The sequence below is a fragment of the Patella vulgata genome, chromosome 7 (assembly GCF_932274485.2).
Source record: "Patella vulgata chromosome 7, xgPatVulg1.2, whole genome shotgun sequence".
Lineage (NCBI taxonomy): Eukaryota > Metazoa > Mollusca > Gastropoda > Patellidae > Patella > Patella vulgata.
The window spans coordinates 32,527,648-32,550,014 of record NC_065885.2 but is presented as its reverse complement, the minus strand read 5'-3'; the positions used below and the strand labels follow the sequence as shown (position 1 = coordinate 32,550,014).

The 22,367-nt window shown below is 36.6% G+C and overlaps 1 long non-coding RNA gene across 1 annotated transcript; it reads left to right on the top strand.

Annotated features, from left to right (window-relative positions):
- The first annotated feature begins 1,295 nt into the window (after positions 1–1,295).
- On the top strand, positions 1,296–16,226 carry LOC126827062 (uncharacterized). The gene is made up of 3 exons (XR_007682556.2): positions 1,296–1,625; positions 1,938–1,980; positions 14,853–16,226. It is a non-coding gene; the product is annotated as an uncharacterized LOC126827062 (long non-coding RNA).
- Positions 16,227–22,367: the final 6,141 nt, after the last annotated feature.

Here is a 22,367-nt window from a genome sequence, read left to right as displayed (position 1 = left end):
GCCGTCCAGGAATTGCTGCTGCAGTAAAGGTCGCTTTTGTGTACCATAAATGACGTAACCGGATGTGACGTTCCAGGGCAGGTGGGGGTCACTCTTGTTTGGCCTGAGCTTGGGCGGTCACGTGTTGAACTTCGCTGTCGGTACCTATCCCAAGGGCGAGATTCATTAGCTTGTAACCGACCGATGGCGTTGTTGTGTTGGTCTTCGTTCAGATGTGGCATCACTAGGCTCACTGAGTGTTTGGGTTTCATGCGAAAAGTTTGCGAAGTTTTCAAACTCATGTGTCTTGGTGCAATCAAGCGAAGTCAAATTTCAGCAAAATGTATGACCAGTTAAGAGTTTGATAAAGAGTTGACCATTCTTGCTATAATAATTAAAAAATAGATGATAAAAAAGAGAAAATATTGAAAATTTCAGCCAAGTTACTTTATTCTGAACGGAGTTGTCACTGTTGGAAGTTTGGACTATAATAATTCAAAAATAGATGATAAAAAGAGAAAATATTGGAAATTCCAGTCAAATTACTTTATTCTGACTGTGTCCGCACCGTCTACAAGAATCGCCTTTCGTTTGATTGACAGGCGATAACTCCACCCACATATTCTCGATTATCAAGTAACATTCTCAAAGGCTATGGTACCCTCGCTTGGCAGGCCTTTCATCGGAAGTCTCCGATAGTGACGCAAGTGACTAACGGTAAACGTTAGCTTGGACGGTCATTTCTTGATTTAATTCTAAATGAACTACTGTTTAAATCCAAGCTGTATCCAAGCCATCCGAGGGTCTAAAGAGTTGATTTTGAGCTTGTCATGTAAATAAAGGTCTGATTGATATTTCTATAACATCTGAAGCCTAAATAAAGACTTAAATAATAGGCAGATTTAGCTTTTGCATAATGTATGTTTAATGCAATAGGCTATATTAATTGAGTCGTTTTAAATGAATAATTTAGAATACTTACACATTTTAAGGTGTTGGGAGCGACCTCAGATCGATTCATATTCGCAAATTGTTTGCGATAATTGTGTTTACAACACACAATGTTATCATTTTTGAAAGAAATGTTTAAATATCTTTTGTTTATCCTGTTTTTATTCAGGGTTATTTATTTTGGGTTCGGGTATGGTGGCCCCTGGCTTTTTATCCAGGTGACAATATTATCGCACAGTTGAATATTCAATATTAGCCAGGTGAAAATAATCTGAGGTGGCAATACAAAATATATATTCATGTCTTATTTAAGTCATCTTCATTTATTGTTGAATTTGGAGTTCTTGTGAGCCTTCTAAAGTTTATTATAACCTTGATATGTATATAATTATGTATTTTTGTTGTTATAGTTGTTATTTTTTTCTGGCATATTGGAATTCTGCCAAGCGTGTAAAAATTGTTTACACCGCCTCAAACAGACTTCAAACAGCTGATTGCGTTTATCACCTGAGTCGAAACAATGCGGTTAAGACTTAGTGGATATATGTCTACATATATCATGCACAGGTGGTTCCTTATTAACACTCATGCATGATTCATGGTGGCCAGCAACTTCACTGTGAAAAATATCGATACCTTGTGTTGCATCGAATTATTTCATTGTCCACTTTTTATGGTAATTATATGGTAATGAGGTACAGTTTAACCTGCTATATATTAAATAGATTGATAAAATCTGCTATAATATGTAAATTAAGTAGTAATAGACTTGAAAGTGGTCATTTTAGATGGATTGCACTAATTGTGACAAAAATCGGCATTATGGAAATAACTAATTATTGAATGTTCATCAAAACTTTTAAAAACAACCTGCTTGATTAAACTTTTCAGTTTTTCTACTTTGTTTTAGAATTATTGAACAAGCCAAGATTCGTATCTAAAAATAATTATCATCTACTCGGCGTCTTAATTTTTTTTTTTTTTTTTTGAAACATGAACTACTCCAGTTCTTCCCAAGGTTATCAGCTGAACGCCTGCCAGATTATTCCGGTAAGTCAAGATATAAATATATTTATCAGCTGAGTTAATGTTGTTACACCGTCATTATTTTTCTTAGATTGGAACCGATCGATAAACATTCTGATCCCGGTCCTAAAAATATGTTTTTATCTGATAGTTTTAAACAGGCTGGGTAAATTGGGTGGTCGAATGGTTGAATGCGTTCGTGTTAGATCATAAGGCCTGTCATTGAATTCAAAAATATTTAGTGGAGATGCTATGAATCTTATTTTTTTAATTCACGACTGGCTACAATTAAACTTTAGTATTAGATCGAGTATTTCACCCACAATTACGAATGGGGCTGCTGTATTATTACAGAATTTATTAGTGATTGTTTAGATTCCATTCATCATCCTCGAAGTAAAAGCGTAATGTGCAGCTATTTAAAAGCATGTGTGGTGTTATTAATTTCCGCGTTGCTAGCGCATATTCATTTTATGTAGACACCATCCAATCCTAGCAACATAATAATTACTTAAAAATCTGTGATGCCTTTAGTTGTCGTTTCTAAAAGATTGTTCTTCATCCATTTGTTTAATTTGATAGGTCACAGGGGTTACCTGCACCGAAAAACATTTTACATCAATTAAGAAGTCGGTGACCTACCTTTTGCTGAACCAGAAACCAAGACTGGGCAAATATAACATAACTTCATTGTCTATGAAATGTTCTTTCATTTCAATAATATCCAATACATTAAATATCAATGACAATGGTTTCCTTTGAAGAGCGATTTTTCCATTTCAAAGTAATAACTCGGCGAATTTATATGTATAGATAAATGAATTTAAACTCCTTGGCGACGCTAGATATTCTTGAACTTTGTATAGTTTCATTAGTAGTCCTTTATAATTATTATAACCGAAATGGTTTAAATGTTTCTTTATATAAGATTTTCTAAGGAATAGTTTTATCAATTTGGGCTTTAATTTCAGGAGTCGAAATTCGTCATTATTGGAAACCAAGGGTAATACAGCAACCGAGTCACCAGTCAATATCTTAATAATTAAAGGGAGTTGTTATCGCATTTATTAAAATATAATTTACTGTTTGATGAACAGAATATCTCGGTAACATGTGTCGTTCAGGGTGGGCTATATCTTTTATTGTTTATATATATACTATTCAAAAAAAGTAGGGGATATTTGATTTTGGGGGCATAATACTAAAATATGCAAATGACTACGAAAAAAGTCACTATATAACCTAACAGAAGAAACATTTCCAGTTACATGTGACGCCCAAACGCACCAATAGCTACCGCATGGAATGCAGGTGATGCTTGGGATCATCATGGGGGTCCAACCCAAGATTTGCACGACTCTGACTTTGAACAGACACTGGTGTGAGAGTGAGTGGCCAGACGATTCGGAATCGACTGCATAGGGGTCACCTTCGCGCCCGACGTCCTCGCGTGATCCCTTGTTTGAGAGATCATCACATTCAGGCAAGACGTCGTTGGTGTAGGGATCGTCAACACTGGGATAATCGACGCTGGAGCAATGTGATGTTTTCAGATGAGTCAAGGTTCACTGTTGATTTTTTGGACAGACGTAGGAGGGTGTGGCGTCGTCGAAACGAGCGCTTCCAAGACGTTAACGTCATCAGACATGATCGATTTGGGGGTGGTTCTGTTATGGTGTGGGGAGGCATCACTGTTGCTGGAAGAACGGCTTTACATGTTGTTGCAAGACGTGTTACAGGCCAGTACTACCGGGACAACATCTTGGCAGTCCATGTTGTGCCGTTCGCACGACGTCATGGCCGCCGTTTCATCTTCCAGGATGACAACGCAAGATGTCACAGGGCCAGGATCGTTACAGGTTACCTCCAACAACAGAACATCACCACATTACCTTGGCCAGCACTGAGTCCCGACCTCTCCCCCATCGAGCATGTCTGGGACATGCTTGGACAGAGGTTACGTCAACGTCAACAACGTCCTGCCAATGTCCAAGAACTTGCTGCTGCGTTGCAACAGGAATGGGACAATCTGGACCAAAATGACCTTAGACGTCTCATTAGGAGTATGCCACGTCGGATCAATGCTTGTTTGGCAAACAGAGGAGGATTTACCCGTTACTGACTTGGTTGTGATGCTGTGGTAACTTTGCTGTTTGACCCCGGGTATCATTTTACCCTTATAATGGTCAGTCTGTGCCTTACTTAGTCTAACGATCATTTGGAATAAATCGATGAATGTGAACTTCATTTCATTTTGTCATTTGTTTCTTCGTCAGTTTCATTAGGTGACTTTAATAACACTTAAAAATCAAATATCCCCTACTTTTTTTGAATAGTATATATCATTTCGACCTTTCCCACGGTCCAGTGGAGTAAACTATCCCTGGTAAATTTGCTTTATCCTATTGGTGCCGTAGCAAAACTTTATTGGCTTCGGACCAGACGTGCTATGAAACTTTTGGCCTTATGTTTAGTCTCGGTCATTTCGACCATACAGTAAAGCGATAGTTACAGCCCAACTTTTCAAGGCAACGGATAGTAAACGGTTTTAATAATTATGGCAACTTTAACCAATAAAGTGAATCTTTGCGTTTTATTAAGACTGTTTTAATACATAATGTAACAAATCTCGTTTTATCTGATAAGGTTACAAAGTTAATTATTTTTTTTAAAAAAACGGTATGGTATAAAATATCTAAGTTAAATGGTTGCTTCTAGTAATTATTAAAGTAGGACGTCAAACCCCATTTGAATTCATTTTCCAGTAATTATAATTAATGGTCAGGGGACAGTTAAAAGTTACCAATATATTTTACTAAAGCCTATAGGCTGTGTGATAGGTTGTGTGTTTAGGACTAAATAAATAATTTCGTGTGAGATCGTTCACTTTATCATTTTCCTTATTTACTTCGCTGCTGCACAAAGTTTATATTTGCTTATAGGTGACCTTGAGTGTAAGGTCATAATTTTGGGTGGGGCGGTTTTCAACCGACTTTTTTATTTCGACTTTTGTGGTTTGTAAGTATAACGAGTTATTTGCGGTGGGTTGGTTAGATATGTGAATATATATAGAGAGAACCAAGTCTCGCCTATGTCGGTTAAATATGCATAAATTGTAAAGCACGATTAAATGGGATCAAATTTCCACCGACTTTAACCGATCTACAAATATAGTTTTAAAAGAGCAAACAAATGTCGTGTCATTTAAGTAATATAGGTTTCTAAAATTGGTTTATATATTGAATATAGATAAAATGTCATAATATATTTCATTACTGGAAAAAAAAAAGAAAATAATAGATGTCAATGTTGCTTTTAATATTAGGCAATAAACCCTATTTAAATGCAGGATATATGATCTGTCTCAATTAACAACAATGGTATCATTGTCATTTTATACCATATCTTATTTCCCTAAAAAATAACCCAGATCATCACTGAACTAGTTGCTCTCTGCAAGGCAGGTTTCAATGAGGATATGGAAAATGAGCTCATTCAGTTTCATGACATTTTTTCGTTGGAAAGATAAAAAAAACTTACTTAGGTAAAATACCTGTTGTATATGTTCATCGTCCCGTAATTAGCGGCGTTAAAATATCTATGTGTGACATATTGCGGGTCATTTTTCTCTTGTCAGCAACGGGTCATTTATAGAAACAATGGCCACCCTTGATCTGCAACGAAACGCCTCTTTTCGCAGAAAAACTGCTTACACCACCGTAATCATTGATGAGCCCAGAAAGCCTTGCCAAAAAATATTGTATATGGTTTCATCTGGGTCTCATTTCTGTATATACACTTTTGTTAGATGTGTTATAAGCAGGCCTACAATCATAGGTGTCGACCTTGATTTTTGGTCAGAATAATTATTGGGCAGCGAAATCCTCGTTTCCAGTTTGTAAATTTCTAAATGTTATGGGGAGAGTTCCCCAACCGTCCGTCGATTGGGCCCTCGTTGTCATCCATTTGAAAACACGAAAATGAAATGATGTTTGAAGCACTACTGTGCTGCCCCGACTGGGATAATAAGGGTGCTATGAGGGAAACTTTGTCCGGACAGCTGCAACGACTGGGATAATAAGTGTGCTATGAGGGAAATTTCGCCCGGACAGCGGCGCTACGGCCTGCTCTTATATCGAATTCCAACTGCCAGGGGTTATTTTACCACCTCCTCGGTTTTCGTCTTATTCGAACGACTATACGTTGTCCCTTGCCAGGCCCTCTGTCCTGCACCATTGACAATGGGAGACCACACCAGAAAATTCCGATGAACTGTCCTGGTCAACCCCAAGATTAACGAGCCAACGTCTTATTCACTGAGTTTTTCCGGCGTGGTTTCCCCTTGTCAGTGATGCAGGACGGAGGGCTTGACAAGAACAGCTGTCTAGTCGTTCGGATAAGACGGAAAACCTAGGCCTCGTGTACATATTGGCGTGCACGTAAAAGATCCCTTGGCAGTTGGAATTCGATATAAGAGTAGGCCGTAGTGCCGCTGCCCGGGCAAAATATCCCTCATAGCACACTGTATAGCGTATGCCCGTCTTCATTAGCCCAGTTTAGGAGCAGAACAGTAGGACGTTAAACCCCATTTCATTTCATTTCATTTATATTCACTGAGACAACGCATTTGAAAAACACAAATAGAATATTAAACACGTATACACGTGATGATCTAACACGTGATGCATAACATGCTAGTCTGACATTTACTTTTTTACACTTTTAATTGGTTGATAAACTGCAGCTTGATAATTTCAAGTATGAAATGCATAATTGTACCTATTGGTGCGTTTATGGCAAATGGTATACTACATAGAAAATATATTCGACTTAAAGTTACTTAAAATGCAGATATATAACTTATTTTATTATATTGTATCCACTTTCCGTGGAAATGAAATGGGGTTTAGCGTCCTATTTTTCAGTATGCTTTGAGAGAAATTTTGTTCCGACACCGGCGCTACGACCTGTTCTTATTTCGAATTCCAACTGGCAAGGGTTTTTCAAGTACAAAAACAAAGTGTACATGATACTTCGGTTTTTCGTCCCACGCCGGATATTCCCAAGGAACTTTCTCGGCCAACATATGGGTGGAACCCTGGACCTCCTAGTTAGTTAGTCAGCGCCCTACACACTGAGTCAATGCGGCTCCCAACTGTCCGTGGAGCGTTTGTAATAAATCGTTTAGCTATGGTGTCTTGTTTCTCATTAACACCGGGACAACATTCCGGGGGTGGCGCTCACATGAACCCCGCCATTCATGCGCCACCAAGACCACCTTACATGTGTCTGTTAAATGTCATTTGGTTTATGTACATATCTCTAGTATTGGGCTTAGGCTCTTGTGTCACCTGTTTAATCTCGGTCTGACTGCACGTTCTCTGGAAATTACCAATACAGTTGAACACGGATACAATCTTATATGGGTTGCAATAGCCATAATTGTCATTAGTTCAAAGAGAACGGGTATTTCCCATAAATCTTGTAAAGACATTACAGCACAGACCGGACAGAGAAGTAATAAAATTATGTAAGATTTAGATAAAGAGCTAGCTATTCTTACTAAAATAGTTCAAAAATAGATAATGCAAAATGAATATATTATTGAAAATTTTATTCAAATTACTTTATCGCGAGCGAAGATATAGCCTTTGAGGGTTTGACAAGATATGGGCATACCGGATGGCATCGAGAGTTGATTAGGGTCTTGTCATGTTAATAAATGTCTAATTAATAGTTTATATAACATTTCAGGTCTAAAGAAAGACCTGCAATAGGCAGATTGGATTTTTGCATACTATAGTTTAAAGGGGAATTAGCATTCAAAATTAGAGCAACCAAATGCTGCGAGCGTGTAAAATTTACACCAGAGCAAGTATAACCAACTAAAATAGCTGCACCAAAAGGGTATTTTATTTCTAGTGTATAATTAGCAAAGGCAGTGAAAAGTTTACACCTTTTGTTGGTTTACAGAAGTGTTTGTGCACTTCGATGTAAAGGACTGTAGTTGATTTCAAGTCGCCTGATCTTAAGAGTTGTTTACTTGGAGAGAGCGGTGGCGTTTAACGTCCACTCTACACATATGGTTTAATTTTATTGGCTTGTGGAAACTGGATGATCCGGAGAAAACCCGTGATGTCACGTACAAGCGGAAATGGAAACCATACCACTTGACTCAATGACACCCTTATGATCTATTAAACCATTCGGCCATCCAACTGTGTTTCTCATACATTTGATACCGACTTGAGAGTAATTAATAATTAGAAAATCTCACTTAAAATATAAAGATTATAACCCCCCCCCCCCCGAGTTTTACTAAAGTTTACACAGATTATTAAAACAACGCATTTAGATGTAAACTTACACTATTTTTAGGGTAACACCCATGCGAATCCAATGTAAAAGTTGACACCACTGTGAAAATTACTACATGAGGGAGTGTATAAACTGGATTATTATATTTCAACTGCGTAACCAAGAACATAAATGTAATCTTGTATGAAAAGTATTACCATATTCCCAAAAAACTTTATAAGAACAAAGCATCTTACGTTGGAGATCTCTAAAATATTTCTATTGGTAAATCGGTAAGAAAAAAAAATCTATATAGAAAATCTGTTCTTTTTTACCAACCGGCCCAAATCACCAATTATGTTCGTTTGTAGGGATAAACATCCGCTTCCACCGAGGATGATATCGCAGAAAAGAAGACCTCTAACGCGCTAATGTCACTTTATAATAAACCCTCCAAATTCTGATAATGACATGTAGATAGTGCGAGGTGTTCTTTCGGATTTACTATAAATTATCTATCCTTTTAGCTGCCAGTAGTGTGTGTCGTGAATGGAGCACGGCAATGCTTAAGCTCGGTTCATACTACATCCGTATCCATAAACATATCCGCACCGCATCCGTATCCGCGTTTTGCCGTTCAAATAGAAAACGCGAAAACGTCCGACTTTCAAGGCTGAATTGTCTGTCAGAGATTGAGTTTCTATTTGGGGAGATGATGTAATAAGGGGAAAGTACTCGCTGATTGGCTAAAGCTCGACGCACTAAAATACGCTCTGGGAGCAATCAATCCGACTTAACGGACGCAGTTGTTTTTGTGCGCAATACGTGCCGGATTCTATTTCAACCCTTTCTCTAAAAATGACTAAAGTATACCAGTACGTATTCACGCACGTATTTACGGATACGGATGTAGTATGAACGGACCTTTCCTCTCGCTACAACACCTGATATCATTTCTCATTTGAGTATTTCACATAACTAACTTTTCTGTTATTATTTTGAATCTTGTTGCGAATCAACTATGAATTATTGATATTGCATCATTATAAGCCTTATATAGCTGAGCTGGGGTGGGGCTGAGATACAAAGGTCAATCTGACTTTGGGAAAGACCCAACATTCAAAAAACACACTTTCAATACATGGATCTTTATTTCTGCTAAGTTTCAGTCATATAACTGATGACTATAATATAACCCTCATTTTAGGGCGTGGTCAGGCAGACTTTGGGAAAGCCCAAACGTTTTTGGACAGATTTCCGAAAAGAAAAGCTTTGCAAGCACAAGATGTATTTCAGTTAACTTTCAGTCATGTATATGAAGTCAATATTATTTTTCTAAAACCCATTTTTAGGATGTGGTCGGGTGGACTTACGAGCTATTTAACTTGGAGAAAGTCCCGACACTTTTGGTTAGATTTTTTAAATGTATATTTTCCAAGTAGGGATCCTTTTTTTTAATGGTTTTATCATTAGCCACCGTGAGAGGGGGTTGGCGGGGTCTTACTCGGGGAAATCCCCGTAAATTGTGCTTAGATTTATAAAATATTACTTCGTCTATAGGGTCTTTTTCTTCTAGAAAGTTTCGTCCAGCAAATAATTACCTTATTTTTTTTATCTGCACGGGGTTCCTTAAGGCACTGCTTTACCGTTAGTCTTATATAGTATATAAATTGATTAAAGATACATTATGGGAGATTTGTATAGAGAGTTGGCCATTATTGCTATAACAGTTCAAAAATAGATGATGAAAGAAGAATATATTGAAAATTTCAGTCAAATTACTTTATTCTGAACAAAGTTATCACTATTGTAATTTTTGACTAGAAATAGGAGTCAACTCTCTGTTCACCGTCTCCGAGAATGGACGATCGTTTGATTGACAGGCGTTAACTCCACCCACATAATCTCGATTATCAAGTAACGTTTTCAATGGCTGTGGTTTGAGACGGGTTTGCAATTCAATTCGTATCACATTTATTTTTACTACAAATTAAAAATAAAACTTTTAATATATAGATAAGAAGCGAAAGTTTGAAAGGAATGGACCAAATCAATGAGGCATAATTATAGCCGACTTCTTGTTAGCCTGCGTGTACTCTTGTACTGTAACTGGTAGGCCTGCGTAACTCCCGAACATTGATCCAATGGAGCTGCAATTCAACTGGGGTGATGTTAGCTGCGATTTTTATAGATTTCTATATTTTTTTCTGTAAACGCAAGTGACAAAAGAGCGTAGGCCTATAATACCGACATCCAAACTCTCATTTTAACCACAACTAAACATAATATCAAGGCCGTATATATCGAACTTGACTGGCATGCGACCTCGCTCAACAGCGGCCTCGCTTCGTACAATCTATCATTTAGCCTCGATCTAAAATTGTTTCCGGGAGTATGACGTCAACGTAACAGTTAATCTCCGCTTACGACGCCATTTAAAAATTTAATCAATCAACGAAATCATGTTTAAATCCAAGCCATCCGTGGGTCTACAGAGTTGATTTTGTGCTTGTTGTGTAAATAAAGATCTAATTTATAATTTCTATGACATCTGAAGCCTAAATAAAGACTTGCAATAATCAGATTTAGCTCTTGCATAATGTATGTTTAAGTAATACGGTATTGTTTAAATCAACAATCTGTTATATAAGTCCTTTACAGACAACAATAATTATAGTCTAAAAATAACGACGGAAATATCATATTGCCACCATTAGAAGTAATTATACTCATTTTAGCACTGTTATTCTTTGATATTATATGACCACGACTATTAATAGCATAATAACAGGTCTGACTGACAACTTTTAAAATACCATATCTGATATGAGTTCAGTCAAATAACTTACACATAGATTATTCCATAATTAAAGTCTTGGTATCAAATGCGTTGCAGTGCACGTGGATTATGACACGGATTATTGATTGCAAAGTTTGGAGGACAAAGTTCTAGAGAAAAATGGGGTTGACGTTCCCTCGACACAAACTAGGTCATCCCGGTACAAATAAAATGTACTATTTTATTTTAATAATTCACTTGAGATTTGGAGTCTTTATCAGTGGAAGAAAAACATATTCCCAGAGTAACTATAACAGTTGATAAAGGAGTGCCTAGATCCAACAATTCTGATTACATTATACAATCGGAGCAGAGCACTAGGACGTTAAACCCCATTTCATTTCACATTATACAAGTCGGTTTGCTCAATCCTCCATGCGGGCTGATGAATTCGGACATACGCCATTTAGTTTTTCAAGAGAGCAAATTCACTCTGACAACTTAGCTAAGGCTTACAATTATTTTTTTAATTCCGACTGTCAAAGATTATTTTACGTTAGTTACTTTGGTAACGGATTCTTATTGGCTTTGGCCTCTATCCGTTACTGGCTGGCAAGAACCGATTCCTTTTGGCGAGCAAAGAAGAATCACGGTAAAAAAAAATAGACGGCAAGGATTCTAAAATAGCCTTATTACCGAGATGGGGGAAAAGCCTTGTTTTCATAATATTAGTTGTGTATAGGATCAGCCAGTAACGGATAGAGGCCAGAGCCGATAAGAATCCGTTACTAAAGTAATTCATTTTACGTGTACAGAATGACTAGACGACTAACACAGACAGCCCGGTTCGAACCGGAGATATCTAGGTTAGCGAGTTAACGCCTTGGCCACCGAGCCCTCGCGACCTCTTAGGTTATTGCTTCGGATGAAAGCCATTATCATTTCAAGCAGTTATACATGTATCTTATACACAATATTTATAACTACATGTTAATTACATTTCGCAAATTACCTTTCATCTAAAATTTCTCTCATTTAGTTAAACGACAGATGCCCTTGCGGAGTATATTTAGCGGAATATAGGATGTAAATATCTTACTTCATCAACAGTTAATTAGAAACGTTTTGAAGTGGGAATTAATTATAAAGTTTAGTGCTTATTTTTATAATTATCTGTGCCAAATAATGGCCATAACAGTCATATTAGTACCAATGCGCCAGAAACTAATGTTTAATGTCCCTTGTCTATTACGCCTTGCTATTTTGAAATGTTGAATTAAAAACTAAGTTAAAAGACTTAATTAACCATGTCTATTATAAAAACAAAGTTGGCAGCATTACGGTTTATAAATGAGGAAGAACCAATTTAAATACAGATGTGCTATTCAGGCGCACCCCGAATAATCTCCACTTCCCAGTTGGGGAGTTCACATATAGCGTATAAAGTACACAGAGTATAAATGAAATGACATTTTACTCTTTTGGGATAAAAATGAGTATGTTCTTCTGGTTCTTCCAGATATATCTGCTGCGTTTGACACAACATATTGAATTCAAATTTTGGTATTGTTGACTCAGCTCTTGAACTGATCAGATCAGATCTTAAAAATTAAAAACAATAATTATATTATTATTGTTAATGAAAAATTTAAAAGTGCAAAACTAAACAACGGAGTTCCATAGGGGCCGGTATTAGGTCCAATTCTTTTCAGCTTCTACATTTCGCCCTTGGCACAATTGTAAATAAGGTTTGTTATTCCACTTATAGGTGGATGACTCACTGTTAGACTCATAAGCGTGAAAGGGTCCAAAACTCGAATGGTACAATAAATTTCTGGAACAAAATGCTCTGCGCGTGTCACCCTGTCTTATACTCTGAATGCTTAGATACCATGAACTCACAAGCACCGTTGTTATAGAACAAATTACCAATTATATTTTTTTATTTTCAAACCAAACTAAATACATTTATTTAAATGGAAATTTACCCAGTGATCCTTTTAATAGGTAGACTATCCACAGCAATTTAAATTATATTCAATTTTATCTGAATAACATTTGTATTTATCAAGTGTGCACTTTCATATCCCATTTTATAAATAGCTGCAATATGTCTATAATATAATAGAAGTTTGTAATAATAATAATAATTTATATAGACATGGGTGTGTCTTTTATGCACGTTTAGATGTTAAATCTTTCAAAATTACTATATCGTCTTTTGTGAAAAATAGTCATTGCATTTATGGGTTCGATTTGGCGGCTTCGAGATATGAATTAATTACTGATTTATAATAATGTATTAATATTTAATTGTCAAATAGTGTATTATATAAATGTTTTACAAAGATATAATTCCGTTATTCATATGCACCCATGAAACGATTTTCTTTGATAGCTTTCTATTCATGTGGATTAAAGTTATACATTGATAAGTAAAACGTAATTGTTCATTTTTATATAGTGTCTGAACTCCAACATTGTTTCTTTTGATTTTTTATGGTGTATAAGTGTCAAATTCTAAGAATGTATATCCGCCAAAAAAAAAGAAAAATAAAAAAATAAAAAAAAATAAAAATATGTAAATTTTCTATTCATGTGGATTAAATGTTTTACAAAGATATAATTCCGTTATTCATATGCACCCATGAAACGATTTTCTTTGATAGCTTTCTATTCATGTGGATTAAAGTTATACATTGATAAGTAAAACGTAATTGTTCATTTTTATATAGTGTCTGAACTCCAACATTATTTCTTTTGATTTTTTATGGTGTATAAGTGTCAAATTCTAAGAATGTATATCCGCCAAAAAAAAAAAAAAAAAAAAAAAATAAAAAAAAATAAAAATATGTAAATTTTCTATTCATGTGGATTAAAGTTCAACATTGATAAGTAAAATGTAATTATGCATTTCTATATAGTCACTGAACTCCAACATTGTATAAAAGTACGACCCACTGTTAGGATTCCATTCATATTATTTCTAAGAAATTGTATACCTTTATTTTGTATCAGGGACTATAATTTGTATGGTCTGTTCGGGTTATGGTTGAATAACGTATACATGATGTAAGTGCTTGAATTGATAGATGATAAGCACGTCATGGGTATCGTCTTCAGCTTTCTTGATGTGTTCTCAGTAAATATTTGAATGTTTTGGGTTGAAAAGGTGTCTATGTGTACCTCTTATCACGTCAGTTTACGTGAAGAGAATGCTGTAATTGTCTACTTCTTTTTTTAAGCTTAAAGAGACTCGATCTAGAACCTAGTTTCAATTCTGAGCTAACCAATACCCGGTATTGTTGTTAATGAAGATTTTACGCAGAATTTCCCCCAATTATTCAGAACCTAGTTTCAATTCTGAGCTAACCAATACCCGGTATTGTTGTTAATGAAGATTTTACGCAGAATTTCCCCCAATTATTCAAATTATCAATTCTAACTCAAAGTATGGTCATTTAAAGATTACATTAGTTTTTACGCTCCTGTTTTATTCAAATAATAAATTTTTTAGAATAATTTTCAATTAATTATTTATGCAGGGTTTTCTCTCGATGTTTTAAACTAACACATGCTTATGATTTACCATGGTTACGTAAAGTGTAGCGGGGGATAATTGTGTACATTCTCTTCACACGAAAATTGCCGTAATAAAGACACAATATTATATAGATAGACAAATTTTCAACTATAAAACAAATTAACTATTTCCTGTCAAAGGTTCTTTTATGAGTATAAAACAATACGACTCTGGACCTGTTGTCGGTCCTTTCATATATTACTAATACGTAATTCGTTTTATTTAATTTCGTTTCAGTTTTGTTCATTTTTAAATAGGAACCTCACTCGATAAAGCGACGCACGCATCTACCAGCCTTATGGAAAATTTCACCGAATATCTGACTTCTAATAGGCTACTTGGACCTAACCTATGGAGAAGAGAGCCCGAACCAGTGGCTAGAAATGTCTGCTCTTTAATATAAACACTGCTAAGCAATGTTCTGAATGTATAATATGTCGTTTGACAAGTTCGTTCCGTAATTGAGATATAAATAATAAAGTAGGTCAATGTTTAATAAATAGACGTAATAATATTTCTTCTCAAACGTAGGTTTAGGTGTACTTTATTTTTTATCAGGATAAAAGATACTTTATCACATGACGGGTGGATTTGTTGAAATGTTCTAGCGCAGACGGCGTATCAATCTAGATGGGATTTGTCCCCCTTTTTTTCATACACTCGATTGAGGGAACCAAAATGAAGTCTGCGATTGAATATTCCATGTTAATTAACATCATATCGACTGGCCAATAACATAAACAAGGACTAAAAGTAATAGTTCTAAATACTAACATTTGGAGGTTTGTCTATGATTCATTCAAATCTATGGGCGTTCCCGACTTTAATAGACATAAATCTCTCCAGGCATCATTTCAAAATGAAGGAATCAAAGACCGCGTGGGTGGTGATGGGGAACAATTATTAGTTGTAATTATGTGATAATGATGCTGATAGACTTTTAAGTTAGATACTCTATAGCGCATATCTTTAGATATAAAGACGTTATTCGGAGTTCTTAGAGAACTCGTGTAGCGTTTCATATGGTAGTTATGAAGTCATCACGGAAAAGTTAGCCATTATCTTTCGTTCTTTTATGTATTTGTATTGCTTTACAAAATAGTTTTGAATAATAAAGGGTTCCAGAGACATTAGTGATAAACACAAGGTAATGTCAAAACACACGCATAAACTAGACGACCAGTCAAAGGCTTAGTCCTGTATCCTTTGTTAGTATTCTAGTTCTGTAAACGTAGTCGTTCGTGTGGGGCGAAGCCCGAGGTCCTGCGACAGTTGCAATTCAATTGCTGCCCAAGCAAAATTTCTCAAAGTGTGGTTGGTGTAGAAAAGAAGGACGTTAAACCCCATTTCATTCATTAATTCTTTTATTCTTTATACTATTTCTATCAATCAATTTCTTTTTATTTAATTTAACCTCCGTCATCATTAGCCCAGTCGGAGCAGAATAGAAGGGCGCTGAACCCATTTCATTTCATTTATTTCTAACTCAAAGTAAAGAATTCGTCGAAACGTATTTAATTACACTTTTTCGAAATCATTTCAGAATTTTTACATTGCATTTTCCCATGTCATATATGCCGAATATTGATTATGTCAAATAATGTTTGATTGTTGAGATTAATAAAGTTGTCGAGATTGTTCATTAATAATATAAATGTCAGACTGTAACATTATTCATCTTTGATATTTACTTAAACCAATTTTTTTAAAAAAAATATCATTAATGAAAAACAATGTGATTTATGCGAAAATTTCAAGACTATCGTGTTCGGGATATTCTTCATTGTGTTCTGAAAAAAGAAACACTGTAAAAATGAGATGGGTTTTTTAATGTCTTACTTTTCCGTGTCAAACAGGTAAATAAGACGGGTATACGCCATGTTGTTTTAATAAAACAAAACCAAGTACGAACAATCCAAACCATTAGACACAATTAAGGGTCCTAAAAAAACGGTATAGGCAAAATAGTGAAATCTTGTTCTGACTTGCTGCTACTGTCTACTCTTATTTCGATTTTCGTGTCTTCATTAGCCCAGTCGGAGCAGAACAGTATAGGACGTTAAACCCCATTTCATTTCACATTATACAATTTGGTTTGTGCAATCCTCCGTCCTCAGCCGAGCCAGCAAAATATAATCATTTAAGTAATGGTCTACTGGTCGTACTGGATGCTTATCTGACAAACAGCCATAGAAGAAAAGTTGCACGCAGGAACTTGCATAAAAATTTCATGGGATCTTTAACCTACTGGCAATAAACTGTAAGGTTCTATCTCTTTTAATATTACAGATAACTCTCAAAAGGTAATACCAAATTGCGAAGACGGAAGTGATTAACTAAGAGCGTTAAACATTAGGAGACATTAAAGAAAAAACTGTTAGTGTCATTAGACAATATTTCATATCATTTCATTTCAAGTATACATGTACAGTTCTTAAACTTAAATTTGAGCGGTTAATTTGATTGTTCTCTCGAGTCATTTTCTTTAATGTCTCCTAATGTTTAACGCTCTTAGTTAATCACTTCCGCCTGCGCATTTTGGTAAATAGTTTAGCATCCGACGATTTGATATCACGCCCCCATCCGAATCAGTGTTTCATTCTCTGAAACATGACTGCAGAATCGAGTGGCATTTGATAATTGGAGATGGTGCTTAGTGCCCAATTGATTTAAACCCTATATATATATTTCCTCAACTGTCGAGAATTGAAATAATAGCCATCGATTGTAAAACTCGTCTCAAATTTACTTATTTAGCTGACTTGGAATATGATGAATGAGCAAGCACAGGTGTTATGAGAAATGTGTGGGTAATACACGCGCTAAGACGTCCACGCCAGACTCGAATGAAATGGGGTTTAACTTCCTACTGTTCTGCTCCTATGGGCTAATGAAGACGGGCATACGCCATAGAGTGTGCTATGAGGTAAATTTTGCCCGGGCAGCGACACTATCGCCTACTCTTATATCGAATTCCAACTGCCAGGGGATCTTTTACGTGCATTCCAATATATACACGGGTCCTCGTTTTTTCGTCCCATCCAAAGGACTAGACAGCTCTCCTTGTCAGGCCCTCCGTTTTGCACCACTGACAAGGGGAAACCACGTCGGAAAATCCCGATGAACTTTCTCGGCCAATGCAGGGATCGAACATCCAACCTCCAGGCTAGCGTCAGCGTCTTAACCATCTAGCCACCATGGCTCCCCACGCCAGACTCAGTAGTTGACGCTTTGTAATATTTAACTTGCTTAAATTATTGTTGACATTTGATTGGCTCCCATTACAAATATCAAGAATAAGAATAAATTTAATGAGTCGATCAAATGAATAATTAAGCTTGGAGTATTATCTTTAAAGCCGAAATGGCCTTTAGAAGGAAATTTAAACATAAATAGGCAACCGGTTACAATTACAGATATTCGTGTAGAAGAACAAATTACAGTCCACATACCAATTATATGCGACATTTACAAAGGCTACATATTCTTGTATAATTCAATCGTATTGTCTCCGAGGAATGAATGTAATTAACGACCACTGAGCTGAGAATATATTTCATCACTTAAAAAAAAGGTTACACTATGGAGAAGAGAGTTGTTGCGAAATATATTCAGATCGCTAACATTTAACATTTACGGCTTTAGTTTACAATTTCCAGGCTTGCTGAAGAAATCTGACGAGGAACAGGACATCGTGTTATTTCGTAATCCAATCAGCTTAAGAAGCGAACACTATTGAAAAGATAAGTTACGCACATAAATCTGTGTTGAAGGATTCAAAATAGCTACAATTTTGTCCTTTGATTCGCTGATAAGATTGTACTAACGGTATGTAAAATCCGATTGTCTGATTGTGATACCCTTTTTAAAGTTGTTAAAACAACTTCAAAATACACATTTTGGACAGGTCAACTATAAACAAATTCTGGAGATACTTAAAGATCGCCGGAAAAGCTTCATAATTTTTATAAATAATGCAAGTAATTATGTCAACATATACTTTCCGTATGCGTGACACGATTCATAATGTCAATATAGACTTTTGGCAAGCGGAATTTTCCCATCCGTATCACGTATCCGTATCGTATACGTGATACGTTGCGTCAATGTAGTTTTAGAGTTTTGGCAGATTTTCGCGTCGCGTACGTGTGCGTCGATTAGTTGAGCTTAGTTCTATTACAGCATGATGGCAGATATCTACCACGATCACCATCAGTACTAGTCAAGTGCCTATTAGAGCCGAGCTATTAAAAAAAATAATGTCGAATCTTATTTAAAATCTTCGACTTCGACTCGACTGCAATTTTTGGTTTCACTAATGTATAATTTCAGAAAGTTTATACCTCTTTACCAGATTTGCAATGTTCCGCCTACCTAAATTTATCACGTAGTTCAACCGTCATGGTTAAAATCACATCAAATATACACCTTCGTGTTCTAGAATACACAAAGATTCATAAAAAGGCTCCGATACAACATTTCGGCGTCTAAAAGTAGCAAAAATGACGGTAAAAGGACACGACAATGTTATACGGACCTTTTCCGTATGAAAGCTGTTCGATACGTGCTGCCGTATCCGTGTGCCGTGTCACGTATGAAAAATACACACACATTGATGACGTCACAAGCAAAATCCATACGGATACGCGATACGGACCAGAAATTTACGCTTGCCAAAAGTCTCTATTGTTACCTGCCACAGGTAGATTTCAACGTGTGAAAGCCTATTCTCTAATTGGAACATCAGTCCGAAAATGGTTCAATTCCGTTCAGTATTTACACATTTACGATAAACTGTATTTTCATCGATCTATGCTGCTCGAGCGTATCAAGACGCTGAACTCTTTTATTGGTAGCGGAGAAACCTGATGAGCCTAGTTTGTGCAAATGGCGCATCCGGGCTTAAAGACGTCTATCGCTTCTCTTATTGGCATGCTTCCAGGTCAATTAGGTATTTAAGTAACAATAAGGACCTGTTCTGGGACCCGTAAACTATTTCACCAGTAGATTAAGATTAATTTTGAAAGTAAATACCCTATTAGGTCGGCGGAAGCAATTCATGATTGGTGGAGGGGGCGGGGGCTACCGTACTAGGACTTTAGGCGAGGGTCCAGGGGGCGTCTAGGCCACTGAAGTTCCTGGGAGTCTAGATCGTTGAAGACGCTTTCTGAGCGATTTATGGCTAATAAAATTACTCGGCAGTGAAGTTTTAGTTTTTGTTTAAATCCCTTACCACGAAAACGCAGTCGATGGGGGGTTCCTGTGACGTTGAACTAAACATATGCATAATACTAGAGGTCACAATTTTTATCTGATTTTGATGAAACGTACAATGTATCTTTATAACCCAAAGATCTCAAATCGTGTCGATATTGTTGGATTATGGCCCTTGCTTGTACGAAAAATCACATTTTGAGCCTGTGGACTGTCTAGATGTCACAAGTTTTATTTGATTGTAAAAACCGTTCAAATATACCACCGTTACATCATAATTACGTTTGAGTTTAAATTTCCCTCTAGAGGGACTACAGCCCATTCAGATGAAACTTAACAAATTATCTTTAATGAGAGTATGAGCCTTGTTGATTGTACCTCCACCCCATCCATTTCTTCCACAATTTGAGCGGATCTTGCATAACAACCGCTTGATTTAACTGGCCATAAGCAGTGAATTATTTGGATAAAGGACACAAGGAAAGAGAGTGAGATACAACGGAAGTGAGGCGGGCTTGAAATAAAGATTGACTGTTCAGTTAACTAATCGTGACCCTCGCTATATAGAATATAGATAGTTTTTTATTTATTGGAAGTCTACGTTCTAGAAGTTTCAATTCTATGTTAAAATGGGGCCTCTTCCAGTTACGTCATTCTATCTAACCGAATAGTTACTTGCATGCAATAACCATAGAGAGAGGAGTACTTGCGGGATTTTATTGCCCCCCCCCCCCCGCCGGGCCTGTCCACCATGTTAGTAACCATGTGCCACCTGCTTGGATCGTCAATGGGGTACATATAAGCAGCATGGTTTGTTTTTGTTTAGCTTTTTTAAAATGAAGGAAATAGCGGCAAACCTTTGGCAGCCACAAAGACAGCTTCGGCCTTAGGCAGAGTGATTTTAGGGGCTTCTGGTGACAATTCCACGAAAAACTTTTTTTTGGTCGCTTTTAAGCTGGCGGAAATATATGTTATGGTAATTGAGACCCTGTGTCAAATCCCGGCAAAGTCTGGGTCGAACATTCACCAATTAAAAACGAAAAGAGGATATTACCCGTATAGATTTCAATATTTGGGTGATAAATTATTATCATCTTTGTTAATGTTTTTCATTTCACATATCCGTCACTCTATTGCAAGTACTGTCAATTTACAGATCAAAAGCTCAACATGCCAAATAGGAATAGTTAATCCATCAATCCATGGTTGTACCCAACAAACTTCACTGTTTGATGGCGTGATTGATCACACAAACAGACTTAATTACAAACATACAAATCAAATGAGAGAGAGAGAGAGAGAGAGAGGGGAGAGAGAGAGATGGGGTTTAACGTCCAATCTAGACATACTAGGTCATTTCAGGACTGACATATGGTTCAATTTTATTTTATTAATTCGCTTGCGCGTAGGGGTCTTTAGCAGTGGGAGGAAACCGGAGGACCCGGAGAAAACCCACGAGGTTGGACAGGCGACCCTACTCCTTGTCACGTACAACCGGGGATTCGAAACCACGCCAGTTGACTCAATGACAGACTTTATGATACAGCGCGCACGTGCTAACCATTCAGCCATCCACCCCCCCACAAATCAAATGAAATGAAATGTGGTTTAACGTCCTGTTCTGCTTCTACTGGGCTATTGAAGACGGGCATACGCCATACAGTGTGTTATGAGTATGAGGGAAATTTTGCCCGGACAAGGGCACTAGGGCCTATTCTTATATCGAATTCTAACTGTTAAGGGATCATTTAAGTGCACGTCAATGTTTACACGGGACCTCGGTTTTTCGTCACATCCAAACGACTAGGGGGGACCACGCCGGAAAATCTGGATGAACTTTCTCGGCCAGTGCAGGGATCGAACACCCGACCTCCAGGCTAGCAAACCAGCGTCTTACCTACTTAGCCACCGTGACCCCTACAAACATAATGTTGATGGTTTTATTGTCTGGAACTAAGACTCTTCAATTTTTTACTGAAATTGAAAATACAATGAAAACGTAAGTTGATTATAAGTAGCAAGACTATTAATAATTGAAATTTATTTGTTGATAACCCATGTGTTAAAGGAGCTAAATCCATATTCTTTTCTTTGGCACCTAGAAATGGACACAAATGGATCGCAACGCATATAATAATGTAATATGAATGTATATAAACTGATTTACATTAAATCGTTACTGCAATTTCTAAACAGTTATGTGCGGCGAAGAGTCCAAATTGAATGGCAGTCTTTGGCGTCTGGTTATTTCAGTCTATACCGGTAGTATTCTTATCTGTGGGGTATGTTTAGCCTTTTTCATCGAGTCGCTTCATTACAAATGGCGCTCGAAAGCATTCTGACCCGAGATTCGTGTGCCAATTTTAATTTTTTTTATTTTGCCTTAAACATTAGATTTCAGAAGCCCATCTTTTCGCAGTAAGATAACAACATCAGTGTAACACAAGGTACAATTTTATGGATACACAATTACTGAGTTTAATACTAAGCCCAGTAATTGTGTATCCATAAAATTGTACCTTGTGTTAATATGTTCAT